Genomic DNA, 20,979 nt, shown 5'->3' with positions numbered 1-20,979 from the left:
CATTGGATGCCACTGCCATGTTTTATGTACTAAGAGAAACAGAATAGTGTGCAGGTGTTGGTCAAATCAGTATGTATACTACCAGACAAATTCACTGTATGATGCTGGACGAGTTATCTCATGCTGCTGCGTCTCTGTTCCTTCTTCTGCAAGACTGTGATGTGAAGATTTTGACCCTGTTTCATAATGTGTTCTTCCAGATGATCCTTACAGTCATTATAATTACCTAGGTTTGGGGGGTGGGTGGGCAGTGATTAGAGTACAATACATATAAAAATGCAAACTTCTGCATCCCATTCCAGACTTAAGTCAGAATCTTTCAGGTTAGGATTGTTTTTTCAGGTTAAGAAACTGCATTTTAACAAATTCCTCTCGTGATTCTTAAACACTCAAAGTATGAGAATGACTAATGTAATACCTCCCATCTCTTTCATATGCACTTTTTAATTTTTAAGCATCAGTTCAGTTCAGTTGCTCAGTCATGTCTGACTCTCTGTGATCCCATGGACTGAAGCACGCCAGGCTTCCCTGTTCATCACTAACTCCTGGAGCTTGCTCAAACTCATGTCCATTGAGTCAGTGATGCCATCCAACCATTTCATCCTGTCATCCCCTCCTGCCTTCAATCCTTCCCAGCATCTGGGTCTTTTCCAATGAGTCAGTTCTTCACATCAGGTGGCCAAAGTATTAGAGTTTCAGCTTCAGCATCAGTCATTCCAATGAATATTCAGGACTGATTTCCTTTAGGATTGCCTGGTTTGATCTCCTTGCAGTCCAAGGGACTCTCAAGAGTCTTCTCCAAAACCACAGTTCAAAAGCATCAATTCGTTAGCATTCAGCTTTCTTTATGGTCCAACTCTCACATCTGTACATGACTACTGTAAAAACCATAGCTTTGACTAGACAGACTTTTGTTGGCAAAGTAATGAATCTGTTTTTTAATATACTGTCTAGGTTGGTCATAGCTTTTCTTCCAAGGGTCAAGTGTCTTTTAATTTCATGGCTGCAGTCACCATATGCAGTAATTTTGGAGCCCAAGAAAATAAAATCTGTCACTGTTTCCATTGTTTCCCCATCTATTTGCACTGAAGTGATGGGACTGGATACCATGATCTTAGTTTTTTGAATGTTGAGTTTTAAGCCAACTTTTTCACTTTCCTGTTTCACTTTCATGAAGAGGATCTTTAGTTCCTCTTCTCTTTCTACCATAAGGGTGGTGTCATCTGCTTTTCTGAGGATATTGATATTTCTCCCAGTAAGCTTGATTCCAGCTTGTGCTTCATCCAACTTGTGCTTATGATTTCAGCTTGTACTTATATTTTTAAGCATAAATCGCAGTATTTTATTTTGTTATTTTGAAGGGCTTTTTGGAGAATAATTGCTTCACAATGTTATGTTAATTTCTGCTATACAACAATATGAATCAGCTATAAGTATAAATGTATGTACCTTTCAGGGAATTACAGTTCTCATTTTCAGTTCTTGAGGAGTGAACAATTCTCAGCTAAGGGAAAGCAGAGTCCATTTAAATAGCAGTGCTGGTTTGAATGAGTTTCCCCCATCTCCTAAGATCTATTTTTCATAGTTCCACAGGCTCAGTTCTTCTTATTGTATTGTTCTCTTTATAATAAACATTATTATACAATGCTCATCAGAGACAGGCTTTCTTTGGGGCTGTTGATCATTTTAGCAGTGGGTGAGTGTCCAACAGGAACCAGTTGGGCTTGAAGAGGTGAAGAATTGTTTTGCAAAGAAATCTTACTCATGCAGGGAAAATTTAATCTTGATAGGACGTTTATCAAGGCTTCCCAAGTGGCACAGTGGTAAAGAATCTGCCTGCCAATATAAGAGATGTGAGTTTGATCCCTAAGTCAGGAAGATCCTCTGGAGTAGGAAATGGCAACCCACTCTAGTATTCTTGCCTGGAGAATCCCATGGACGGAGGAACCTGGTGGGCTACAGGGTCAGACACAATGGCACCCATGCCACTACACTACTTGGATATTTATAAGTCTATTAACTCTTCAGTTAGTTTGAATTCTGGAAGATCTCAAAGACAAAATTTTCAGGCTCTTTTTATACCTTCTTTCCGTGGGGAGATGTTCTGTCAAAGCAGAGCCTTGTTATTCTATTCCTTAACCACTATTGTATCAATAAAACATTTGCTGCTGTGTTTTATTGGTAAACCTGGTTTTTATTTTTATAGTTAACAAAAGTCACTATTAAATTTGTCCCATATGGCCAAACACTATTTTAAATCTCTTTATATTGCCCAATATCTACATTAGTTACCCAATAAATATTTGTTCCTGTGTTCCTCTCTTCCTATTCTTGAAAAGTCATAAGCTAGTTAGATTTTTTCAATTCTCAATTGGATTATTGCAGAAGTTCCATAACTAAATTCTGTCAATCTTATTTCTTTATGTTTTAGAACAGATGCATCTTGCTAAAGTAATTCTTTATTCAACTACCTTCAGTGATATTGTCAATCACGTTATATCTAACCTCCTTATCTGGAGCACAACACTCTCCATAATCATGTTGGAACACACTTCCTTAGTTACTTTTGTGAAGTTGACCTCTAGAAAGCAAGGAGTGGGTTTTGTGGCTAACCAAGGAAATGTGCTTTAGGGAAGATTTGATGTGAGTTTTGGTATAATGAGTGGTTGATGCTTGGGGAAGTCAGTGAGGCCTAGGGGAAGGGGCCACAATCTAGATATTCTCTTTCCTGTCATCTCATCACTCAGCTTTGGTGCCTGTGGAAAAGTCCCTTAACCACATGGCACCTGCATTTCCTTGCCTTTAAAATGTAGGTAAATATGCTAGATTCCAATCTTCTCAAATGGATTGATTGTCAAGGAGATAAAAGATACAGCTGTTACTTTTTAAATGTGCTGAAACAAAAAGATTTTGAATGTAACACTTCCTAGAGTGTCCAAATAAGACTTCTTAATATTAACAAAGCCAAAACCATTGACTGAAATATTTCTCAATGATTTGATAGGCTCAAATACTTGCTATACTTTCCTTGTCTTTTCTATCCATTTTGAGTAATTCTCATAATTTTCACCTCTGAGAACATCTTTAGTTTCTCTTCTTTTCTGGAAGATAGTTTTATTGAATAAAGAATTGCCTTTGATGGTCTTTTACTTTCAGCACCTGAAAAATGTGCCTCTTCCTTCTCTGCTCCATGCTTTTAGATGAGAAATGCACTGCCACTCAAATTGAAGTCTCCTTGAAATCAATGTGTCGCTTCTCTCTGGTCCCTTTTAAGATTTTTCCCTTGTGTTTGGTTTCAGAAGTTGAGTTATGATGCTATGAAAAGTAGATCTTTTGTTCTCATATCCTTGAGTCTCTATTCACACTTTTTTGGTCTAGTTTTCCTCTGTTGTTCAGATTGTGAATTCTATTGATCTGTCCTCAAGTTTACTGATTCAATCTTCTGTCATCTCCACTCTACTGTCAAGTTTCTCTAAGTTGTCACATACTTTTAATATCTGATTCATCTCAATGTTATCTTCCTTTGACTGTTTTGTTTTTTTTTTTAAGTTGTGATTTTCCTAGTTCCGTATAGGACAAGTGATTTTACAGTATATCTTGGATGTTAAAATAGCAAGCTAATTGACACTTTATTCTAATTAATTCCCGTCTCAGTGGGCAAAGAATCTTGTTTCTGCTATTTGTATTTGTCAACCTGGAGAAGTCACATAACTTCTCCATGTCTCAGTTCCCTCTTTTGAAAAACAGTAATAGTTTCTCATTAGAGAAACTCATAGAACTACTGTTAGAATAAAAATTGTGGAAACAGTGCTAAGAACATGATAAAGGCTCAATAATATCAGATATTATCATTTTCATTAACTGTCACATTAACTCTAAATTCCTATGCTTGACTAAAGCAAAAAAAAACTCGAGTTGAAGTTATGTCATGTGTATCCCAAAGTTGGTCAAAAGGCATGTTCATTATTTTTCCCTGAGGAAAAAAAAAATCTCATTTATTCTCTCAACATACATTCTTCTGGAATTCTCTTTTCTTGTGCCAGTTTATTCTAACTACATTCCTCTTCCGATTGATGATAATGTTATTGACTGAATGTTTGTGTATCCCCCACCCCCACCAGATTCGCAAGTTGAAGCTTGAATTCCCATGGTAATAGTGTCTGGAGGTATGTTGGGAGGTAATTAAGTTAGGTGAAGTGATGCTATCATGATGAGATTAGTGCCTGTGTAAGGAGTTTAGAGACAAGGGCGCTCCCTCTCTCTCCCACCAGACACAAGTAAGTGCACAGCAAGAAGGCAGGTGTCTACAAGCCAGGAATCAGATCTCATCAGATACCAATATGCTGATACTTTGATCTTGGACTTCTCAGCCTCTAGAACGATGAGAAATAAATATCTGTTGTTTAAGCCAACCAGTTTGTGGTATTTTGTCATAGCAGCCTGAGCAGATTAAGACAGAGAGTCATTCATATTAAAAAGTATTATTTAAAAGCCCTTGCATTGACTAACTGTTTTCCCACTCTGTCATATTACTATGAACACCACACAAATTACTTACACTATAAATGATTATATCATTTAGCTATAAACACTTAATTTTTTATGATTATTAGTCTTGTCTTCCAAATAGTTTATAAATTCCTTAGAACATAACCCTGTGCTGTATTTATGTGTGGAACTCTGTGTGTGTGATTGTGTCTTTCACATTAACTAAAGCAGTGGTGGGCTGAAGAATCCATAGAGCATGCTCAATACAGAAGATGTGTCTTCCTGGACCAGAAATGTGGATGAGAAATAATCTCCCTTAATAATCCATAGCCCTAGACTTCTCTTCTCATGGGCCCACCCTAAAGCCAGAATGGCCTCATATCAAGGTCCTTAACTACATCTCCATCTACAAAGATTTTATTTCCAAATAAGGTCACAATCACATGAACTGGAAATGAGAACTTGGACATATGTATCATTTTGGAGGGCCTGCTATCTAAATACATGATTTTTTAAAGAAGCCTTTATCATATTTACATAATCTTATCTCTTTCTCTCTCTGTCTTCTCTCTTTTCTCCCAAGTATATGGGTAAACCATTTAAAAACTGTTTACGGGCATAATGCCTCTTCACGCCTAAATATTTCAGCATGTATTTCTTAGAAACAAAAATAAACTTTACATCACACAGAAATCTAATCAAATTCAGGAAATAAAGAATATAAAGTCCATATTTGAATTTCGCCAATTGTCCAGTGATGCTCTTTTTAACAATATTGTTTTTCCTCTTGACGTAAGATTAAGTCCATGGTCATGCAGTGTGTTCATTTCATGTATCTTTAGTTTCTTTTAATCTGGAACAGTTTCTCTGTCTTCCCTTGAATTTCATGATACTAATATTGTTTATGTATTTTGAATTTGCTTTGTTAAATGCATACAAGTTTAGAATCATTCAATCATCTTGGTGCATTTCACTATGTATAATTATGCAGTTACTTTCTTTATCCCTAATAAATGTCTTTTGTCTTAAAGACCATTTTGTATGATATTACCATATCTATATCAGCTTTCTTTTGGCTACCACTTGCCTCATATGTATTTTTCAATCCTTTTACATAGCATCATGTCCTATGCTTTCAGTGTATCTATTTTACCTATTTTTCAAAAAAAAAAATATAGATAGCTAATGTATAAATTACTATATTTATTTGGCTGCATTGGGTCTTAGTTGCAAAACTGAGATCTTTGTCTGGGTGAGCAGGCTCAGTAGTTCTGGCATGGCTGAGTTGTCCCACAGCATGTGAGATCTTAGTTCCCCAGCCAGGGATCTAACCTGCATACTCTGCATTTAAAGGCAGATTCTTAACCACTGGACCACCAGGGAAGTCCCTTATCTATTTTTTTTTTTTTAATTTTAAAATTTATTTTTTAAATTGAGGTATAGTTGATGTGGGTCTTCCCAGGTGGTGCTAGTGGTAAAGAATCTACCTTGCCTCTGCAGGAGACACAAGAGACGCAGGTTCGATCCCTGGGTCAGAAAGATCCCCTGGAGGAGGGAATGGCAGCCCACTCTAGTATTCTTGCCTAGAGAATCCCATGGGCAGAGGAGCCTGGCGGGCTACAGTCCATAGGGTTGCAAAGAGTCAGACATGACTGAAGAGACTTAGCACACATGCAAGCAGAGCTGATGTATAATATTATATAAGTTGTAGGTGTACAGCACACTGATTCACAAATTCTAAAGGTTATACACAAACATATACTTATTATAAAATATTGGCTATACTCTCTGCACTGTGAAATATATCCTTGTAGTTTATTTCTTTTATATATTACAGTATGCACCCTTAATCCCCTTCTCCTTTCTTTATCTATTTTAAACTTATTATCATCACCATCATTATTAACAGCAGCAGCAGCATTATTTCTACATATAAACAAAGTGTTGGATTTCAAAACATCTTTACTATTAGGCTTACTCAAAATGGTTTTTTCTTAAATTTCAGAATGTCCTAATAACATTTTCGTCCCTCTTAAAATACTCTCTTTAGAAAACAAGACTCCAAATGATGATGATGTTGTTTATGGAGTTAAATGAAGGGTTCTTCTCCAAAGGAGTGGACTATAGAAGAGAAAACAGATTTTGGGTCCAGATATACTTGCATTCAAATTGAGACTCTGCTTCTAACTAACTATGTGAACTTGAACAGTTTCCTAAATTTCTTTGTGGATCAGGTTTTGCATCTGGTAAACAATTCCCAGGTAGGACAGTTATCAAGAATAAAATAAGACTATGTCTGTCTCTAGCACACATTAAAAATTCACAAAGAATTAGTCTGTCTCTTTTACGGTTTACTATTTCACTGTTGTGAGATGTTTTCGGTCTCTTTACTACAACTGATCACTAAAATGTTTTGTTTTTAAATTTGTTGATCACCGTTTATTTAAAGATGAGAGAGTGAACAACTATAAGTCATTGTTTTGTACTGGAATTGCTATAGCTGTTAAAAAAGAAAATGCAAATATTTATCATTAAAGTAAAACTAATTTTAATATAAATAATTTACTTTCATTTTAATCACAGTAGGAATAAAATGAAAACTTCTAATGTAAAATAGGTAGTAGCTAAAGGTTAAACATCAGTTCTGTTCACAACCAAGAGGAATTATTTGTTTTGTCAACAGATGCTTTATTTTAACTAAGATCTTTGCCTGCATTATATTCATTAGAGCCTGTCAATACATAATAGTGTTTAAGTTTCACTTCCTCTCATTCCAGAGTAGAGATTCAGACTAGATCAATATTCACCTATTATCATCTGCTGTCAAGGTATAAAGTCTTATTTGAGCTGGTAATTACCTTTTATAATGGGTAGTAAAGAGAAGTTAAGTTTGTGACTTTGTTAATTGTTTTTTTCTCCAGAATACATTAGCCATAGTAGATACAACTTACCTCTACATGCAAAGCAATGTAATTTACATCATCTAACTTGTATATTTCTACATCGCAAATATATGTGCATGTATAATCACAACATATGTCTGAGAATTAGGTAGTACATAGAGTGAAAATCTTACATGTTCAAAGAACATGTTCTTTATATGTGTGAGTCAAAGGACTCAGCTTTTCAGAGTGATTTGTAAGATAAATACATATCATCAATCACTATAATCATTGCAGATGAGTGTTCATCTCACAAGCACATGCACACACAGACTTACTGAGGAAACCACAACCACTGATCCCATTCTGCTGCCACTGTGTATATTGGCTGGCCAAATTATTTAAACTGATAGTTAAAATTTTTATTTTGTTTACATTTTTGCATTTATATAGGTACTTTTGTACTTGTTTATTGTTGATAAGCAAGTAGAGTTGGGGTTTTTCTTGATTTTTTTTGTTGTGGACCATTTTAAAAGTCTTTATTGAATTTGTTACAATATTGCTTCTGTTTTAGGTTTTGGTTTCTTGACCATGAGACATGCAGGATCTAAGCTCCCCAACCAGGGATGGGACCCGCACCCTCTGCGTTGGAAGGTGAAGTCTTAACCATTGGACCACTAGGAAAGTCTCGAGCTAGTAGATTTGATGTGAGAGTTAAGTATATGTTTGAGAAAGTTTGTTGTTGTTTAGTCACTGCTGCTGCTGCTGCTAAGTCGCTTCAGTCGTGTCCGACTCCGTGAGACCCCATAGACGGCAGCCCACCAGGTTCCACTGTCCCTGAGATTCTCCAGGCAAGAACACTGGAGTGGGTTGCCATTTCCTTCTCCGATGCATGAAAGTGAAAAGCAAAAGTGAAGTCGCTCAGTCGTGTCCAACTCTTTGCAACCCCATGGAGGGGCTCCTCTGTCTATGGGATTTCCCAGGCAAGAATACTGGAGTGTGTTGCCATTTCTTTCTCCAATGAGAGTTACATATATGTAGGAAAAAAAAACAAGAAAAACACTGCATCCTCTAATAGTTAAGAACCTGGCCTCCTGTTTACAGACTGTGATATTGATGCAATTAATCTGCCTCTAATAGTCTCTTACTTCATCACTAGAATGGAGACGATAATAGCTTTGCCTTTGTCCATCTTAACATTTACTTCAGAAGACTTTGTGAGGGTTCTGTATCATTTATGAGGTAAATAACTTCATTTGTGTAGGTACTTGGCACATATTCAACTTACCAAAGAGCTGTTAATATTATATATCTGTATACATTACTAAACATGTCTTTTAAAATGTGATATTACTTAACCAAAGAAATCAGCCTCTTTATCCTTTTTGCACTTAAACAGTGATGGCCAAGAAAGAGGTTGATGCTTGCTCTGGCAGAGTACCTTGCATATGTTTTTTCAGTAGTGTCCAACTCTTTGTGACCCTATAGAGTGTAGTCCATCAAACCTGCAGCTCCTACATTGCAGGTGAATTCTTTACCACTGAGCCACCAGGGAAGCCCAGCAGAGTACCTCAGGGGTCACCAAATTCCAGGATTGCACACTACAAATGTATATTTGACCCGTTCTGTGACCATGCATTATATTTTCAGGCAATGAAGTCCTAGGTAGCTAATGTATAAACTAGACTACTGACCTATTCATTTATATCAGAACACGCACACTGCCAGGCAGTAGGTAATTAATGTTGACCAACACTACTGCTCCTTCAAATTATTGGGGCATTAAAATGATAAAGCCTAAAGTTACTTTGTGACCATGGATATTAATTTACTGGCTCTGGAAAAGTTTAATTAACTCTTCCTGTTTCGGGATATAAGTCCCTTAAAAATATTTGATTTTCAAGTAACTTATCCCATTCTGTGAGTTATCTTTTCACTTTCTTGGTGATGTTCTCTGAAACATAAAAGCTTTTAATTTTATTGAAATCCAAATTATCTATTTTTTCTTTGGCTGCTTATGATTTTGGTGTGATATATAAAACCATTTGTCATATCCAAGTCATGAAGAGTGATTTCTGTCTTTTCCTAAGAGTTTCAAAATTAGAATAAAGGAGATAAACCAAAAAAAAAAAAAAAGATCATCATGAAATACCATCTTTCTCTGTTAAATGGGCAAGATATCTAATGATAACAGTGAAACAATTTTTTTCTTAGCTTCCACTGATGCTTTATTTTTTAAATTATAAAAATAGGATAACACATTTACAGGAGACTTGGAAAATAGAGGACAAAGTTACATATAGTTCTACTACATATTACAGTTATTTTTAAATAGATAAATTAAGATTTTTAGTTGTAGTTTCAATATAAAACTCTCAAAACTTAACAGAATACATAGAAAGTAGAATGATATAGTAGACCTGAAAAGCACACAAAACAATTCATCATAATTAAGATTTGTATAATTTTCATACAACAGCAGGATAAAAATTCTATTCAAGTTCCCATAGACTATAAACCAGGAGAAACAAGAAAATATCCAGGAACTTGAAACAAGGTGAAAAATCTTCATAGTCTGAAAGTATTGAAATCATACTGAGTCTGTTCTCTTATTACTGTGGCATTATGTTAGAAATCGATATCGAAAGATATTTGAAAATAACCCACATATTTTCAAGTGTAATGTGACATTTACTAAGAGAGATCTTTGACTTAGCCATTGAAACCCTCAATTAAGTTAAAAGACTGAAGAAACCCAGAAGGTGACTGCAGAGAAGAAAGTATTTAAATGAGAAATTAATATCAAAATGAGGAATTAATACCAAAGATCTTTAAAAACTCCATGTATTTGGAAGTTAAATGTCCACTTTTAATGATGGGTATATCTAAGACACCATAACAAGGAAACTTAGAAAATATTTAATAGAATAAAAATGAAAAGAGAATTTATCAGAATTTGTTGCATGCAGATGAAGCTGCTCAATGCAACTAAATACAATATGGAATCTTAAATAAGGTGTGCAAACAAATAATGGATATAGCATAAAATGATGTGAAATAGAAACAAAATATGTACTTTAGTTAATATTACTGTATCACATGTTAGTTTCCTGTTTGTTTAGTAAAAACAATTATTGTCAAGAATCTGTATTCACAAAAAAGAAAATGTATGTCCTGCTAGTAAGTGTAAATTAAGTTAATCACAGTCTGTTACTGTCCTGTAAAGGTGAACATGTGAATACACAATTTGTCAGTAATGGGTTGCTAAGCGCTCCCCAATGTCCATAGGCCTATTCTTCCTGTTACTAACAGTACACCACGAGTTTTAGTTGGGCAACATGACCATCCACCTACACAGCAGATTTTAAAATTTCTCTGACTTCAGAATATGAGAAGTGATTTATGCACCTTTTAAACCATCACTTTAAAGATATCAGCTCAGGATTCATTTCTCTGACCCAGTGGCTGGAATACAGAACACCTGGAGCAGATGTCTTGGAATCAGTATGAAAGCTACAAGTTGAGAGGAGCAGAGCCAAATGCTCCAGCCACGAGATGGATGGACTCCAGAAGAAGACTAAACGCCTTGAATGGTATTGGTAACGTTCTATTTAGTATTGTACCACTGCTCATTTGTGCATTTTTCTTCATAACTTATTTATTTTGATAGCTATACTTCGAATATCATATAATGCAAAGTTAAGGGAAAAAATAAAGGAAAATCTCTATGGCCTTTTACAAAAAACTATAACAAAACACACACACGATACAATTACTCATTCATTCACTGTAGGTTTCTAGGGAAGGTTTTACGTGGCAGCCCCCGCAAAATTTATACATATATGGACACATGTATCATATTCATACATAGATAGTAAAAACTTTTTTTTTTAAAAAAAATGCATGTTTGGTGTTATGTTTAGTAGGGTTAAAATGGGGCAAGACCAGTTACATCAGCATCAAATGATCTTTTTAAATGAAATTGCATGTATAATGATACATATTTCAGCCCCCAGATGATGTATGTAATTTGCTGAATAAATTATACTGACATACCAAAAAAAAAGAGTTTCATAGTTTTTATTCTACAATTAGGTCTTTAATTTATTTCATTAATTTTGTGTAGAGTATCCAACTTCATTCTTTTGCATGTGGCTATTCAGCTGTTTCATCACCATTTATTGAAAACACTAATCTTTCTCCATTGAATGGTCCTGGCATCACTGTCAAAAATTAGCTAGACATAAACACCTGGTTTTATTTCTAGACTCCCAATCTATTTCATTGATCTACATGTCTATTCTATTTCAAGTTTTTCATTGTGAGTATAGACAAATACAATTGATTTTTGTATATTGATCCTGCGTCCTGCAACTTCACTAAACTCTCTTATTAGTTCTTCTTGTTTTTTAGAAGATTCTGTAGGCTTTTTATTAATATATAAGATTGTGTCATCTGTGAATCCAGATAGTTTTACTTCATTCTTTACAATTGGGATGAGTTTTATCGCTTTGATGGAATCTCCAGCACAGTATTGAAAAGAGAACAGACATCCTTGTCTTTTTCCTGATTTCAGAAGGAAAATATCCATTATTTTATAATTATGTATGATGCTAGCTGTGGGTGTTTCATAGCTGCTCTTTACCAACTTGAGGAAACTCTCTGTCATTCCTACTTTACTTAGTGTTTTTATCAAGAAAGGATGTTGGATTTGTTATAATTAATTTACCATCTGTAGTCATTTTCTTGGCCCAATATAGCTTTTCTCCCACACAATTCTTTTGTGCTGCTATTGGCAACTATATGACAAATATATTACATTTCTATATGTTATGAACTCAGCAATACATTATATGTATTATTGTAGTATATCTATTATTTTATACATTTAAAAAAATCAGAATAGAAATGAGAAAAATATGCATTTGTACTATCTTTTATAATTACATATTTACTTTACTAGTGCTTTTTATTTCTTTGTGTAGATTCAAATTATCATTTTTGGGCACCTGCTTTCAGTCTAAAGAACTTCCTTCAGTCTCTTGTAAGGCATGTCTGCAAGTAACACATTCTGACCATTTTTGTTTATCTGGAGAGGCCTCTATTTCATCTCACTTTTGAAAGATAGCTATGCTGAATATAGCAATCTTGGTTGACAGTTTTTTATCTTTGAGCACTTTGAATATGTCTTCCAACTACCTTTCTGCTGAGAAGCCAGCTGTTATACTATTGGAGTTCCCTTGTAAGTGATGAGTCAATTGTTTTCTTATTGCTTTCAAGATTTTTTCCTTATCTTTGACTTAAAGCATTTTTACTATATGTGTCTGTTTTTTAATTTCTTTGTGTTAATCCTACTTGGAAGTTGAAGCTTATGAATGTGTATATAAATTAGTTTTTTAGTAAATGTGGGGACTTTGCAGTTATTTGTCCTAATATTTTCTGCTCTTCTTATTCACATCTCTCTTTTGGATACTCTCATTATGCATTTTTGATGTATTCAGTAGTAACCAAATTTTCTATGAAGATTTTTTCTTTCTTTCATTCTTTTTCCTCTTTATTTTGCAGGATGCATTAATCAATCTATCTTCAATTTTGATCATTCTTTATTCTGATAAATGAAATTTACTACTGAGCACCTATAGTGAATTTTTCATTTCAGTTATTGTATTTTTCAACACCAAAATTTTCTTTTGGTTCTTTTTTTATAATTCCTATCTTTTTATGGATTCTGTCTATTTCATGCAGTATTGTCATCATATTTTACTTTACATACTTTACTTCTTTTCAAACATATTTTCTTGAAGTCCTTTTCCATTAAATCCCACATCTGGTCATTCTCAAAGGCAGTTTATGCTGCCACAATATTGTGTGTGTGTGTGTGTGTGTGTGTGTATGGATTATAATCTCTTATCTGTTTGCATGTCTCATTTTTTTGGTTATAAACTGGACGTTTTGGATAATACATTGTAGCAACTCTGGGTACTTGTTCCTTTTCACCTTGAGGCTTCTTATTATTGTTATTATTTACTGTTTTATTTGTTCAGAGACTCACTGGGTTATTTCAATGAAGTTTATTTTTCTTCCATAGTATTAAACCTGTGATGTTGGTTTCCCGGAAGGCACAGCTTTCGGTATGCCCACATTTACTCTGAAATGACAGTGGTTTTAACAAGGATCCTTCCTCTCTTTCCTTGACATCTCCTAGCTACTAAATTACACTGATTGCAGGCTGACTGCTTCATAGTTTCAACAGTGCCCTATGGCATAGATTAGTCTACAAACTAAGCTGACTAAGTTCGGGCACCCTTGAAGGGGACAGCTCCTTAGCTCAGTGTTTGGTGTTTGTTCTCACCGCAGGAGGGTCTTTCAAAGCATCGCCTTTCCAAATTCTCTCCTACAAGCTAGTTGGCTTACAATTCAACCTGTATCTTGTCTCTTCTTCCAGTAGTCTCCTAACACAACCCCCAATGTTTTTGAGGGCACCCTTAAGCTTGAACTTCTCTATGTTATGCTGCAAATGATATCAATTCCTTTGAAAAACACTTAGGTGCTCCGGGTTTCACAGCCTGATTCCCAACCCACGCAAAATATCTGAGCCAGAATTTGAAGCTGGAGGTGACAGGAAAATGGTATGCTTTTCTCGGAGTGACATTCTCCCTCTGGGAGCTGAGTGCTTGGTGGCAGGTGATAGACAGCAGCCTGAGGCCATCTGGGCTTGAATTTTTCTAGTATGGAACCATTGTTTTGCAAGCTAGGGCAAGGAAAATCTTGGTCCAGAAAGTCTCAGCAGCTCCCTGCCAAAGGTCAAGTTTTTGTTTAATATGTAGATGCTGGTTCCTCACCTGTCAGGAGCACCTGCCTGGAACTTAGCCTCAGGAACAGGCAGGATGAGAAATGTTGATGCCATGCTTTTCCTACTGGGAGCTCCTCCCACTGGGAACTAGAGAGAGAGGGATTCCTATGTTCTTGACTGATGGGAGACTGGGAAACAGGAGGGAAGGAGTGGTCTTCCTTCTTTGATGGAATTTTCTTGACTGGATATTTCTTCATTCCTATGTGCTGAAGACCATTTCAGAGGCCTCAAAGGGTTGTCAGGTTAAAGTGTGAAAATGTTAGTCTTTTAATCACGTCCAACTCTGTGACCCCATGGACTGTAGCACACCAGGCTTCTCTGTCCATGGAATTCTCCAGGCAGGAATACTGGAGTGAGTAGCCATTCCTTCCAGATAATCCTCCCAATCCAGGGATCAAACTCAGGTCTCCTGCATTGTAGGCAGATTCTTTGGCATTTGAGCCACCAGGGAAGCCCCTTTAAAGAGTTAGCTGTGTTCTTTTTTAAATTAATTTTCATCAGTTCTAATGGGAATTAAGTCCATAGAGCATCTCACATTGTTAAGATGAAAATAACTCTTCCTTTTTATTACATTTTATCATTTCAAATTATTGGTATGATAATTTGGAAGATATTCTATAACCCAACCAAAGCAGGTGATTTCATGAAAATTAGACAACATCTATTTTAGATGTCCATGTGTATTCTTCATAGGGAAAGATAACAAATTTATTTATTAATAAAAAAGAGATAAAGTAAATAAACAGATAAAAACAAATAAATTTATAAACAAAAGATTACATACAATGCAGGCAGTGATTTTTGAAGTGTAATATATCACACATTGTGCTTCTTTGAAAACTTTAATATTTCTTCTTTTCTAGTCTGCTATGCTGATCAACACTACTTTTGTTCACATGCCAACAAAAGTTAATAATGAGACTAGTAATACTAAGGAAACATTGTAAAACATGCCCGTTAAGGAGATTGACCTTATATTAAATTATATATTTGCTATGGAATATGAAAAAGGTTGTGAGTAATCAAAAAGAAAGTGTTAGAATGAGTCAAACTGTGTCAGAAGACAAAATTAATTCAGTTTAAAATCTCTTCATGTAAATTATACGTAATGGTAACACAGACCTTGTAAATGACCTTAAAGCTGTAGACACGTTTTAGTGGGAGATCAAATATAGGAATCTTATAAAAATTTCACATTGAAATTTGGCAGATGAAATACGCTGGATATTAAGAATTTAGCCTAATGATAAAGTTGCCTTTTACATGCATGCTTTTGTTGAAAAATCAATACACTCTTCTGCTTGAAATAACCTACATAAAATTGCACCATAAAGAGTGTATAAACTCTACCATCAGAGTGTCGGTGAGGGAGAAATAAGACACCAGAAGGTTAAATAATTTCCCTGTTTTTCACCTAGTGAGATGGCTCCAAGTAACTTCAAATCAGTTTTATTTTAAAGAAACGAAATAGCAAATGGATGAGAATATTCCAGAAACCTAGGGTCAAGATTTCAGGTTCTCTGAAAATTTGAAGAGAATGAAGAATAAGAACATGAGAGGTGACTCAAAAATATTAAATGACCCTGTGAATATTTTAAGGTTATAATAAATTTTCCTGAGATAAGGATTTTTGTTCAAAACACATTTAATTTATAGCTAAAATTATGTAACTGTAAAATATCTACTTTTCAGTCTTCCTATGTTTTATTCACCATTTGTGAAGTACTGGTGAATAATTCTGCTCAGATGTTTTGCTAAAACTTTTGGCTGTCAGTCAATTCCAAAACTGCAGGAATTGACATTTTTATGAAATGATCCCCTGAAACTGCTGAGTATTAAACTAAGGTTTTAATATGAGGAGATACAAGCTTTAGTTTCATAATGAAACTCAAGCAGCTCGGTTTAGTCCAAGTTTCACATGAACATAAAACCTAAAGACTAATGAAAACAATCACTGAACTTGATACATTAAATCCAAGCTCATAACCCTACTTTAACTGTCATGGCTATATTAATAGTATGCTTTTAATCTTATCGTTGAAATCCAAATATCTGGAATGATGCGTGAAATTTCACAATAAGTCAGAGCCAAATTGTCCATTATCAGAATCATGTTTTTCTTTATGTCCAAGCCATAATTAAATCCCAGGCTTCTGCCTATGAACTTGTGTATTTATCCATTCAGCAAACATCAATGAGTGTCTACTGTGTGTCAGGCACCATGATATCTTCTGAACATACAAAGTTGAATAAGGAGTTACTTGCCTTCAAAGAGCTAATGGTGGGAGAAGTGATCATACAATTGTGATGAGTGATGCTTTTAAAATGACAGGAGAATAAAAGGGGACCTTGTAAATCATGCAGATCAAAGTACAACTGGGACTTTCCAGGTGGTGCAATGGTAAAGATTCTGCCTGCCAATGCAGAAGATGCAAGAGTTGTGTGTTCAGTCCCAGGGTTGGGAAGATCCCCTGGAGGAGGAAATTACAACCCACGCCAGTATTCTTGCCTGGAAAATTCCATGAACAGAGGAGCCTGGCGGTCTACAGTCCATGGGGTCACAAGAGTTGGACATAACTGAGTGCACGCACACACACACAAAGTATAATTGAGGAGAAATCTCCAGGGGGTGAACGTATTTTAAGGGAATAAATGGTAGGGAGGTATGCAGGGGGAAGAGAAGGGATTCAAGCAGATATCTCAGGCAGAGGTAGCATAAAGAGGAAAAACATGGAAGCATGAAAGAGATAGAACCTCTTAATTACAAGTAGCGAGGTATACATTACAGAAGCCCAGGGCACAATTGTGGAAGGTGAAGCTAGAAAAGTAGAGATAGGCCAGTTTGTGGAAGGCCTTATACTAATCTCAAGAGTTTAAATTCTACTTTGAAATCTTAGAGGAAAATAGAGATTTGAGTAGATGAGTGACGTGATCGGGCTAGATTTTCAAAAGATGCCTCTAACAGCAGTGGGGAAGAGGCAGGGAGGAGGGTGAGAATGGAGGTGATGGGGCAAGAAAGATGCTATTGGATCCCAATATGAGTCATAAGTCATTAAGATGGGGACCAATAGAGTGTCAGTAAGAAAGACAAGGAGCAGATGAATAGGAAAATATTGAGAAAAGAGATTTCAAGGACTTGGCATCCAATTAGGTGAAGAGCAGAGAAATAATCTCAAACACTGAGATAACCATTTTTATTCCAAGAAGTAGATGAAAGGGAATATAAAATGAAGAACACATTTGGAAAGTGAAAATACTTGTCTGAATCATGAAAGGTATGATTTATCATCTATGAAATTTTAAGAGAAAATCATCCATTTGGTAGATAAGTATGTGGATTTAGAATCCTGGAAAAAGTTCTGTTCATATTCATTCAAGTGTCACGCAACTACACGGCATGTGAAACCATGCAACTGTACTTCTGGTGAGTCCCTGCGTAGGGAGTAGAGATCTAGATGAGAAGAAAATTGGACTTTAAATAACAAATGTATTGAATGGGCAAGCGAACAAAGAGGAAACATAGGCGTTAATGGGTGCGTGCACCACACACACAGCACTGAGAAGGAGCAGACAGGGTTACATGGAAAACCAGGAGTCAGTGAAACAGAGAAGAAAGTTTTACAAAAGGAATGTGGAAAGGGTTTCATTCATTCATTTGACAATGCCCTTGTGTACCTGGTATGAGCCAGCACATGCCAGCAGCTGGAGTGTAGGGTATGTAGCACAGAAAGTCCTTACCCTCACTGTGTCCTTGGACCACATTGGACAAGAGCCTCCTGGAGCACTCCTAGTTCAGGGTGAATAAGAGATGTTGTGTTTCTCTGGTTCAGTGGAATTAGAAAGAACCTCCACAGCCCCACTTCAGAGAATAATTTTAAAAGTTGTATAAAATTCACTCAATATAAAGCTCTGAACTCATGAGTGAAGAGTTGCACTGTCTCCCCGAGTCCACTCAAGTTTGACTCTTCATCTGAGAATTTAAATGCTTATCCAAGTTTCATTAACCAAAAAAATATCAGAAGAACTTACCATTGCACACAGTGCAAAGAAATTATCATTGCTCTTTTGCATAAAAAGCAATTGCTGTTATATTTTTTAAGCCATTAATTTTAGCTGTAATAAAAAGCAAAAAATTTAAAAGGAAATTTAAAAATCTAAGCTAAAGGAGAAGTCTATATTAGACATTATTTGTGACCCTCATTTTTGCTTTGCTTAGATATATAGTTCTCTGGGAATTTGTCTAACCATGATATTAAGAGAAAAACTTACCTTGACTTTGATTCTAAATGATCTACTGCCTCTTAAGGTATATAAAGTACTATATTGTGTAAAAGTTAGGACTACTTTAGTCATATATATTCTGCCTTGTGGGCCAATAACCAGACCTTAACTTCATGATACTCACTTCTTCAAGGAATTATTGAATTTTGGCCCTACTGTGTGTGTGATGTTTTATTAATACAACAGTCATGTTGCTTTAAAGAACATATTCCTTTTATTTTAATATGCTACCTTCTTCCCCGCTTCCCCCTCACAGTCCTTCACCCCAGAACTTAAGAGCAAAATTGCTTTTACCTCCTGAGATATATTTATCCTACAGATGAAAGTGATTGGGCAAAGGAGGGTCTGTGTGTCACATCCTGAAACAGTAGAGTGTTTCAGAGCACCTTTCCCATTGTCACCATCTGTACCCTCTAGAAGTATGGTTTCAATTTTGCTCTGGAAATATGAGTCAAGCTATGTTACCAACACATATTTTTCCCTGTCATAACATTTCACTTATTCTGTCATCCGTGGACAGTTTATGGGTGGCATCTTTTACCTAGTCTTATTGAAATGGTATCTTCTTGCTCTTTGAATTATATTTGCATTAGGGGAGGCAACATCAGATTTTGTGCCCAATAAACAGAAGCACCTGGCCTGAGCATGTGTCATCAGTGCTGTGTTGGCCCCTAGTAATGAACAGCAGTCAGAGGCCACTTAAGAGAGGTGAGTATGCCAGACACTCTGCCTTCCTGTGTGGACTTCGGTAGGCATTAATGATCAGTCCCTCATCTCTGTCCCAGGAATTAATCAAGCACATAATACGCAGAGTAGAAACAACCTGAAGAATGATGCAATGAACTGGAACTTAATCACAGTCCTGTCCCTGTTTCATAGCAGTTTTGTAAGTTCCTGGATCTGGGTTAAATGTCCCACTTAACTTTTCTTGTGTCTTGAGTAAAGCGTCGAAGAAGCATACACAGTGCCCTTAGCCACAGGATTGTGGACTTTTCAAAACTTTATCACAACTTTAAGAAGTTCTTTAAAGTTAAAAATTATAGAGGTATTGGTGTACTTTCATAAGCAAAATGATGAAAGCAAAATGACAAGACACCATACTGGTTTTATTAATAAAACCATGCTTTTCTAGTGTTAACTCTCATCGAAGTATTTCCATCAAAATTGATTCCTTAAAGCAGAAAAGGTACTTGGTCTCATTGTTTTCAAGTGTCTATTATTTCAATTCAAAATGAATTTTTTCATTATTTATAAAATGTAAGTATGAAAAAGAAGAACATAAAAAACACAAATGGATTTTGATATCAAGTATAAACTAAACAATAAAATATGGTATATTTTATAAGGAAATTTAACCAGAGTAATATCAGAAGAAGAAAACAAAATGAAATAAACAATAAGAGAATCATTTTACTTTCATATAACACAGTGCATTTCATAGTATAAAAATGAATATCAGAAGTAAATCACCAAGCATTGACCTCAAGAGTAATAACAGCCACAGAGCAACTACTACGCTGCTTAAAACAGGTGGTAAAAAAAACATATGTCACAATCAACTGTGTTTTTGATAAAAATAGCATGCATAAAATATGTGAAATTTGACTGTTTTCCCTTTAAGTATAGGGATCTTAGGATCTTGATCCTAAGGATCTTAGAAACCTGGAGTTGTTACTAAAGGTTTGTTAAGATTTGTTGTAGGCTCCCTCAGCTTTAATTGTTAGTTTCCTTGAAAAAGCAGTGGCTCTAGTATTGAGCAAACCACAAGTTAATCAACATTGATGATGTGTATTTATGTATAGAGGAGGAAAGTACTGAGACTGGAAAAAGGAAGGGAAAATGCTATATCTATTACAAATGTCTTCCAGCTTTGAGTCCAAAATAATGCAAAAGAAGATTATCAGCAAAATATGAATAGCAATAATCATCAAAAAATGACAGAAACCAAGGGTAAAAATGTACTGAATGAAAATGAAAATAGCTTGATAGAAAAGAAAGTAGACACATTAAAATCAAGAGTAAAAATAATCAAATTGATGCCCCAGGTGCAAGGGAGGTAGAAAAATATTTTAGAGCTCTGAGAAACATTTGAGAGCTGAATTAAACAGGCTAAATTCATCTTTGAGCAATTTTCTTACTGGGGAAGACAGAATTCATTTTTTTTCACCTTAGTGAATTTATTAATCTCCCCATGGGCAAAAAAGTCATTTACATTTTTTAAGTACAGAAAGATCTGTGGGTTTTCAAGGCAGCTTTATAAGATATGAGTCATCATTACAAGTGTGTGAATAATCAGGTTTTTAAAGTCCTTTATGTCTACACTTGTGGGTGATTTTAGAAATACTTGATGCAAATCTCAATGTTCATAGTATTTCTTTCCTTGGCAAAGCAAACAGAATAGAAGAGAAAGGTCAAGTAAAATCCTTAAAATTTCTTTACCTTCTATTAAATAAAGTGTGAGTAAGTAATGCATTG

The sequence above is a fragment of the Giraffa tippelskirchi genome, chromosome 6 (assembly GCF_054371585.1).
Source record: "Giraffa tippelskirchi isolate mGirTip1 chromosome 6, T2T-mGirTip1v1.2.pri, whole genome shotgun sequence".
Taxonomy (NCBI): domain Eukaryota; kingdom Metazoa; phylum Chordata; class Mammalia; order Artiodactyla; family Giraffidae; genus Giraffa; species Giraffa tippelskirchi.
Note: the sequence above shows the minus strand (reverse complement) of the source record.